Below are 9,134 nucleotides of genomic sequence, written 5' to 3'. Positions count from 1 at the left end.
GCGGAGCCGGTGCCCGCCCGCCCGCCGCTGCTCCGCGCCCCCGGGCCGGCCCCGCCCAGACACCGCGCCCGGTTCCGGGGTCCGCGGGGCAGGGGGGGCCCTGCCCGAGGCAGAGACCCCCGAGGCGCTGCCTCACCGCGGGGGCCGCCTCCCGCCCGGCCCCCGGCCCCGCGCTGGGAACAGGGAGCCGCTCCCGGCCCCGCGCTGCCTCCGGGACCGGGATCGGGCCCGACCCGCCGTGGGGCGGGGGGGTGTGTGTGGGGGGTGGGGGGCGACAGCCCGTCTCCATAGCAACGGGCCCGGGCCGCTCCCGAGACCAGCCCCGCCCGTGCTGCTGCCGGGCCGGGAGCTCTTACCGGCGGCTCCACGTCCCGTCCCGTCCCGTCCCGCTTCCTCCTCCTCCTCCTCCCTCCCGGCCCCACCTCCCCGCGGGCGGGAACCAGCCCCCGCCCCGCCGCGCCCCGTTCTGCCGGGCACAGGGCGCCCGCCCCGCCAGGCGGCCCTGCTCGCCGCGGCCCAGCCCAGCCCGGTGCCCCCCGCCGGGCAGAGCGGCTCCGTCGCCCAGCGCCGGGGGCGCAAGCCCGGCCCCCGCCCTCCCGCCCCTGCTACCCGCCATAGCGGGCCCGCCCGGCCTCACTCCCCTCAGGGCGCATGCGCGCTTCCCGGAGGCCCCTTTCCGCCCTTCTGCCCCCTGAGAGCTGCCCCATGCCATGCCTGAAGCAAAGCTCGGCCGGCGGCGCGGCCGGGCAGTGCGGCGGAGCGGCGGGCAGCCCGAAGGGGCCCCGCTGGGGCCTCGCTGGCGGGCGGTGGCCTCCGGCTTCCGAGAGCAGGAGGCGGGGAGCGGCGCTGGGGAGCGGCAGGTACCGGGCGGGGGGGCCCGGTACGGGGCGGGGGCTGGGCTCGGGCTGCCGACACGGGGAGGGGGCTCCCCCCGCTGCAGAGCGCGTGTTTTGGGGGCGGGGGTGTGTGGGGTCGGCGCGGGGCGCGGGGGTCCCCGTGAGGGGCGGTCGGTGCCTGGGGGGCGGCGGGTGCTGCTCCCGCCGCGAGGTGGGGCGGTTGGGTGGGGGATGGCGGGGGGAGCGTTTCCTGCCGTGGGCTGGGGGCGCATTGTTGGGGGGGGGGCTCTTCCCTCGGCGGAGCAGAGGCCGAAGGTCAGTGAGGGGGGGGACACCCCCGCCCCGTGGGGTGTCTGGGGGGGGGGGGGAGGGGGGGGCAGTGCAGGGGGACCCCCGCCCCGAGGGGTGTCCGTCGGAGGGGCGCTGCCTGTGCCCGCGCTGCAGCCCCCTCCTCTGCCGCGGAGCCCCCCGGCCCCTCGGCGGCCTGCGGTGCTGGCGGGGAGGTTGGGCAGCCCTTTGGGGGGGCAATGAGCATCTACAGCCGTGTCCGCTTTGCCCGGCTGTGGGGGGCACTGGGGGCGGGAGGGAACCTCCCCACACCAGTGTCGTCTGTCGCTTCGGCCGCCGTTTGCGGTTGCAGGTTTGGGGGTTGTTCCCAGTGTGATTCGCCGCCTTCCCCAGCGCGGTGCTGGAAACCCTCAGTCCGTCCGAGACACGGAGCCGTGGCAGACCCGTACGGGACGGGGGAACCCGCGCCACGGGAAGGAAGGGAAGCGGTTGCTCCGGGTTGCCTGCGGAAAGCCCTCCGTGGGCGCAGCGAAGATGGAATTCGGTTTAACGTTAACTTCGAACGCGCCCTGAGCTGTAGCTTCTAGTTTGAGGAGCACGAGGAAATCTGGCTTCCAAGCGGAGTGTGGTGTCCGGCCCTTCCCGGCGGCACGCACCGCGCAGAGCTCGTCCGAGCTGTGGTGGTTCCCGTGATGGCAGCCGGGGCATGTGTGCACATAAACTGGGATGGAGTGATGGAATATCGGTTCGAAATTAGAGCTGGAGCCAGGACGTTGTTAGGAGCAAAGGGGAGATCTCAGAGGTGGCCTTTAAGAGTTGCACAAGCCAGACGGGTCAGCGTCTGGATCGGGAAATTCGGGGTTGGACGAGGGGCGGGAGTGGCTTGGCCGGGATAACCGAGAACGGGTGACCCGCTTGTGGCGCTGCGGCTGTTTGGTGGCCGAGAGCGGAGCAGGGTTGTTGTGACCGGGCGTTTCCTGCCGGAGGGTCTGGCACAGGTTCGGCGCCGCTCCTCTGGCGACGGGTTCTGGCTGCTGGTGTGTGGGAGCACAGGCTGGAGCCCTCGTTGGTGTGCCGGACGGTTGAGGAATTGGCTGATGGAATCAAGACGGGGCCACACGGCTCCGCTCGTAGTCCGTGCTGTGAAAAAAGGGACGAAAGGGCTGGTGTTGAAAGCGGCACAGCTGAGCACCGCCGTGTCTAATCCCTACCTCGAATTTTTCCAGTCAATATGTGAACTTTTGCGTCCGGAGGAATGAATTTCCCCTCCCCGTGCCGCGAGGGGCACAAGCCCTGCGTTCGGAGTGTGCGGCACTGCCACACTCTGCGCCGCCGGCGCTGCCGCGGTGTCACCCCACGCCTGCCGTGGCCTCATGCCGGGGTGCTGGGAGAGCCACTCTGTGCCCTGGCGGTGCCAAGAGGCAGATCCGCAAAGGAGAGAGCGGTGCCTGTGCTCCAGGGGCGCAGTGGCACTCCAGAGGATGTGAGCCCTCAGAGCAGAGCCCAGCTCTGGCACCGCTGTGTTCCTGTCTCAGAGACGCCAGCATAACCCCGCGTCCCTGCTCACCGGCACCGAATCTGTGGAACCTCTTCTCCATAGATTAAACCTTTCCATGGGGCTTTGCTGCCAATACAGTGTTTTGGTAAATCACGGTTGGTTTTCCGGACAGGAGAGGCCTCAAGCGAAACCTGTCTGTGCGTGGACTCGCCGTGTTCCGCAGCGTTGCAGGGCCGGGCATGGAACCCAGCACAGCGTTCCGTGGTTTCCCTTTTTGGCCGGGCACGGAACCCGGCACAGCACTCCGTGGTTTCCCTTTTGGACAGGCATGGAACCCGGCACAGCACTCTGTGGTTTCCCATTTCAGATGGGCACAGAACCTGGCACAGCGCTCCGTGGTTTCCCTTTTCGGACGGGCACGGAATCTGACACAGCGCTCCGTGGTTTCCCTTTCCATTACCAGCAGCTGCCAGTTGGTCCGTGCGTGGCACACCATTCCCTGGAGCTGCTGGTTCCACCGGGAAGTGCTGCCCTGTAAGTAGGGTGTGATGTTGGGGGTTTTTAAGATCCTGTCAAGGTTTTCCCGTGTGACCTTGGACCAATTTCTTCTTTCCAAGCGCCGAGCTGAGGCAGTGCCGGACTGACTTCCCGGGCACCCGGGGGGTGTTTCCCTGAACTAAACACAAGATGTTTTTAAGTTCTGTGGCAGTGTTGGAGGGGAGCAGCGGGCAGTTTCCGTGTGTTTGGAACGGGAGGCAGCCTTCGGGAGCCACGCTGGGTGCTGAGGCTTCCCCTGTGTTGCGTAATGCACCGTATGGCCCCGGATCCCGAATGGAGCTGCGGGGGTTTGCACCATTCCTAAAGAGTCCGCAAATCCGTCCTGTGCGTTAGAAAAACGGCTGAGGAATGCCAAACAGTAGGGAAGAAAACGAACCGTAAACACGCAGGGACTGTGGCAGCTTGGCACAGAGCTCTTCAGCTCCATCTTCGGCACTGGCACAGGTTGCCCAGAGAAGCTGTGGCTGCCCCATCCCTGGCAGTGTTCAAGGCCAGGCTGGATGAGGCTTTGGGCAACTTGGTGTAGCGGAGGGTGTCCCTGCGCATGGCAGGGGGGTTGGAACCGGATGGTCTCTGAGGTCCCTTCCAGCCCAAACCAGTCTGTGATTCTGTGATCTTCCTCGTGGCATGATGAGGAATGTTCTTCTGCCGGGTTTTTGATGGGTCGATTGTTTTTTATAGATTGTCAGACAAGTCGCAGCCCCAGATGATGCCCGTGCAGACTGGTGTGAGGTGGCGGTGTGCCACGCCGTGGGGACCCTCAGGCACCTGCCCTCTGCAGGGAGGGGGGCTGGCTGGCCAGGAATTCCATAACGAGCGGAGAAGTCCGTTAAGGATGGTAATTGCTCAGGAAAGAAAGCAGAGGCGATCGTATAAATGCTGGAACGCTCCAGCTGCTGGTCAAAGCCTCACAAGGAACAATCAGTTTGGTTGTTGGAGATCTTGGAGCGATGAAGCGGAGCCGGCGTGTGTTAGAATCGGCTTTTTGGGATGTAATTAAACCCGGCGAGGGGTAGATGGCACAGACACGCCGACGGCTGGGACGCGGTGGCTGCGGAGAGGTGCCGGGCTGTGGAACGACGACTGGGTGGTTTTGGTGGAGATGAGCTACGATGCACTGACCTCCTCCTGCAAGCGGGGAGCCACGGCCGGTCCGCAGCATCCTCGGCTTTTCCGCCCGTTGCCATGGTTACCGCCTCCCGGCAGTGCTGCTGGTGTCTCGATGGCGATCCTGGGAGCTTCAGCTTTTCGCCGAGAAGGTAATTGTTAAATTCGTGCCCGTAACAAACGCCAGCCGGAGCGTGCTCCCGCGTCCTTGAGCGGCGGCGCTGCCCGGCTGCGGCGCTGCCCGGCTGCGGCGATGCAGCGGTGCAGGGCGCAGGCTCGCAGCACCCGTCTGCCGGGTCCTAGTGCCTTGGAGCGATCCTCGCTTGGAAATCGGGGCGGGTGCCCTGCGGCGAGCGCAGCGCCAGGCTCAGGTGGCTGCCGCGTCCCCTCCTCTGTCAGTCTGGCTGTGCCAGGGGCCGGCGTGCCGTGCTGCTGCACCGGGCACCCTGTTCCGGTGGCTTGGTTTTAAATAAGGGAGGGGTCCCGAGTGCTTTCTGCTGGTGCCTGGGTGGCAGCGTGGCCTTCAGCGCCCAGCTGCTGTCGTGCCCGGTCACAGGTGTGTTAGGCGCGGGGGTTCTGGCTCTCTCCTTGCCTGTACCTGCCAGCGCCGTCCCTTCTCGCCTGGCGGTGGTGGCTCGGGCCCCAGAACGTGGTGGTCTGTGGTTTCTGGGTGACAGAAGGGCTTTGTGGTGGGTGGCGAACGCCTCTCGTGGAGGGAGCGCTGAGCGCCACGCTCTGCACCAGCCCAGAACCCTCCTGGGCCGCAGGTGTGCGGGGCCGGCCGAGCACTGCGCCGCGCTCCAAAGGGATCACAGAGGTGGAATTTGAAATGGGCTACGGGCTGCAGGGAGAGCCCCTGGGCAGCGCTGGTCGGTGTGGGGGGCTTCAGTCTCCCTCTGGCAGCACAGTGTCTGTCGGTTGTTACTGGCTGGCATCGCACAGGAGAGCTTTAATGAAGGTTTCTAACGGCTCCGCAGGATTTTCTCCGTGTTGTTGGCCTCCCGTGGGTGGCTCTGGGGAGGGAGGAATAAGATTGTGCTGATCCCACCAGCAGTGCTGGAGGAGGAGCTGGGGTTGAGATCCAGCTCTTGCACCAAGCACGGGGTTGGCATTTGCCTTTCGTGCACCCGCCCGTCGCGCTGAGCGGCGCTGACTTCCAGAACCGAGAGCAAACTGGGAGGAGGCGGGAGCTGGTGCAGGTATAACCGGGCAGACGGAGTTCTCCGTGTGACCGTTCCGCTTGTCAGGCAAGAACAGAACCCCGGGGGGTTCTCCTGCCCTGGGGGCGTCCGCGTCGCTCAGAGTTGACTTAGAAAAGTCGTAAACTCCGCAAACTCGCTCTGGATTTATCCCGCCACGGTACGGACAGGGCCCTGAGGTGCCGTTTTTAGGATTTATTTTGTGAAACGGAAGTTTGCTGGAAAGCTGAGCTGCTCCTGGAGCCAAGGAGCCTGCCGAAGGCGTCGGGGGGGAGATGTGTGCGAGGAGGCAGGGAGGTACACGATGGGGTGGGCTTCTGCTCTTCTGAAGAAAGAGCGGGGAGTTTTCGGAAGCTTCTCAACCTCCTGCTCAGTTTGCTTCAACCAAGCTGCCGGTGCTCAATTCCGCAGCCCGGATTTCAGCAGGAAACGGGCCGGTTTTACACGGACTGTTCCTTGCCCCGTTGGTGACGGTTCATCCGTGCTGAGGCGTGTGACGTCGGGAGTTTGAGCTACCAGGGAGTTGTTGTGGGGCCCAGTACAGCTGCCAGCGGCCCACGGGGTGCCCTGGGTCGGAGCCCTCCGCCAAGGGTGACGTGGGGAGGTGTGTCAGGTGTGCCCCGTTTGTTGCAGATGAATGAAGGTTGCCCCAAGCTCGGGCAGGAGCCACCCCGATGTGTGAATTATGCCCCAGGCTGCTCTAGCGCAGCCTCCCGTGCCAATCCACGTGTGCTGCTGAGATCCTTGGAGCAGACACACGGGCAGCCTTCACGGCACGTGGTGGTGTCTGGGCAACGCCGGAGTGCCGCGCAGGGGCTGTGCTGCAGCCGCCGCCGAGTGCCCTGGGGTTGGCGCTGGCTGTGCCAGTCCCTTCCCCGCGTGCCGGCCCTGCTCAGCGTGCCACCTGTGCCTCTCCTCGCCCTGGAGTCTTTGGTTTTCAGCACCAAGTCCCTGCCTGGCACGCGCAGTGCCCTTTTGTGCCAAGGCATTTTCCTGCCGATACTCTTAGAGGTGGGTTTGGGTCGGGAGGCAGGTGATCTGCTTGCCGTGGCAATGAACTACGCCGGTGGTTTATCATCTGCTGCCGTGAGGTGAACTGGGCAAGAGCTGCCTTGGGTGCAGTTGGGGGGATTGGGCAGTAAGAGGCAGGAACGGCCCCAGAAATCGGCCTTGCTCAGGAACGAGAGGGCAGCGAGCTGCTCCTCTGCCTCCTGGACCTCCCCGTCTGCTGCTGGGACATCCCCTGTCAGTGCCAGAGCGAACTGGGAGCTGGTGGGGTCTGGTGAGCAGTGTCCAGGTAACACCAGCTCAACCTGGGCTGTCTCTTCAGCGAGTGGCAGTGGTTTGTCACCCCTCTGGGCACCACCCGGTGCCAATCCGTTGCCCGTTGCAGCAGAAGCACCCTCAGGAGAAGCTGTGGCACTGCTGGGACGGTGAAAAGGGGGTTGTATCCGCTTCAGGTCTAAGTGAAGGACAAGATGTGCAAAGATTGCAGCGTTTTCAGGAGCATGTTTAAACTGGGAAATTGAACTGGGAACTCACAGTATCTGTTTCGGGTGCAGGGGGGTTCCGTTTCCTGGGTCTGTGTCTGCTGGGCAGCCAAGGTGTCAGCAGACGAGGGTAACAAATAAATAAATTTTAATGTTAGCTTAAAAAATACTGAAACCAAAGTCTTTATTAAGGCTCCCATTTAGCCCACGTGCTGAACTAAATTTATTAAAGGATGTTAAACCGGGAAATTGATTTCCATGCTTCATACGAATGAGAAAATTGGGTGTTTTTGTGGAAAAGGGGACGCTGAAGTTCCTGGTAGCCGCGGCAGCCTCTGGAAGTGCCAGGAAGATTTATTCATCTCAGATATTTTGTCTGGCCGAAACAGCTGTTCTTCCAAAAGTGGCAGTTGTCTGAGTTTGGAGAGAAATTTAAATTATTTGCCTCTCTGCAGAGCAGGTTTTGGGCCGAAATCTGCTGGTCCTGCCGTAAGTGACACGAAATTGGGGCTTCTTCCCCGTTCTTTGTTCGCAGCTTTTGTATGGACTGTGGAAGCTTAAAACTGCCGCGGACGTACTGTCCTTCCTGGGGTTAATCGCGGGCTTGTTTTCCGTGTGAAATGTTTTCAGGTTTTCCATAACTATTTGTAGCTTTCCAGTGAAACTGTAATGAGTCGCTGATCGGATATTGGGAATTCCGTGTGTGCTCTTAGAATCATAGAATCATAGAATGGTTAGGGCTGGAAGGGACCTTCAAAGGCCATCTAGTCCAACCCCCCTGCAAGGAACAGGGATATCTCCAACTAGATCAGGTTGCTCAGGGCCTCATCCAACCGGGCCTTGAACGTCTCCAGGGATGGAGCATCCACCACCTCTCTGGGCAACCTGTTCCAGTGTTCTACAACTCTCATGGTAAAAAATTTTTTCCTAATATCCAACCTGAATCTACCTCCCTCTATTTAAAACCATTACCCCTTGTCCTATCACAACAGGCCCTCCTGAACAGCCTCTCCCCATCTTTCCTGTAGGCCCCCTTGAGGTACTGGAAGACCGCTATAAGGTCACCCCGGAGCCTCCTCTTCTCCAGGCTGAAGAGCCCCAACTCTTTCAGCCTGTCCTCATAGGAAAGGTGCTCCAGCCCTCTTATCATCTTCGTGGCCCTCCTCTGGACCCTCTCCAACTGGTCCATGTCCTTCTTATGTTGGGGGCTCCAGAACTGGACGCAGTACTCCAGGTGAGGTCTCACGAGGGCAGAGTAGAGGGGGAGAATCACCTCCCTCAACCTGCTGGCCACGCTCCTCCTGATGCAGCCCAGGACGCGGTTGGCCTTCTGGGCCGCAAGAGCACATTGCCAGCTCATATTGAGCTTCTCGTCCACCAGTACTCCCAAGTCCTTCTCCTCAGGGCTGCTCTTGATCCATTCTCCGCCCAGTCTGTATTTGTGCCTGGGATTGCCACGACCCAGATGTAGGACCTTGCATTTGGCCTGGTTGAACTTCATGAGGTTGACACGGGCCCACCTCTCCAGCCTGTCGAGGTCCCTCTGGATGGCATCCCTCCCTTCCAGCGTGTCTTGCTGGAAGTGTCTTCCTTGTGTGCCCATCTGCGTTGCTTCATTCACCCGGGTTTGATTTCCAGCATGTGTGGGTGACGCTGTGGGGAAACTGGGCAATTTGATGTTAGTTGGTCTGATGCCAGCAGCGGGAGCCCGGGGTGCCCGCGGTGCCCTGCTGCCTGCCGGGCAACTGCTGGTCGTTAGGGTCCCTCCTGGCTGCCGAGCTGACCGGTGGAGCGGCTCCGTGGGGATGCTTCAGGGGGAAAAGCTGTCTGTGTGTGTGTGAAAATTCCCTTGTGCTCCAGGTTTAATGTGGAAAACTTGAGGACTGGGGAGGAGGGAGAACTTAGCCAGTGTAGCATTTGTGATTTTCTTTTTAAATGAAAAAATACTCTTCCAGCTGCAGCTGCGTGCAGGCTCTGTCGTCAGGCATGTGCCACGCTTCCAGTCTCCCGGAGACCTCGGAGCGTGCTGCTGCGTCTCCCAGTCCGAGGGAAGCGCTCAGGGCTTGCCTGGTTCTGCAGAGCTGCAGCCTGTGGGTAACTCCTTCGTTGACAAAACTCAGTGGACCTTGGCTAAAAATAGTAGAAAAAAAATGGAATG

The 9,134-nt window shown here is 62.0% G+C and overlaps 1 protein-coding gene across 1 annotated transcript in view; it reads left to right on the top strand.

Annotated features, from left to right (window-relative positions):
- The first annotated feature begins 842 nt into the window (after nucleotides 1-842).
- The window catches only part of DCTN1 (dynactin subunit 1), a 79,458-nt gene continuing 71,166 nt past the window's right edge, over nucleotides 843-9,134 (top strand). The window contains exon 1 of the mRNA XM_086612561.1: nucleotides 843-860. The gene's annotated coding sequence lies outside the window, so the exon portion shown is untranslated. The remainder of the gene's footprint in view (nucleotides 861-9,134) is intronic.

Source organism: Tauraco erythrolophus, chromosome 5, assembly GCF_009769465.1.
Source record: "Tauraco erythrolophus isolate bTauEry1 chromosome 5, bTauEry1.pri, whole genome shotgun sequence".
NCBI lineage: Eukaryota > Metazoa > Chordata > Aves > Musophagiformes > Musophagidae > Tauraco > Tauraco erythrolophus.
This window is presented reverse-complemented; position numbering and strand designations above follow the sequence as displayed.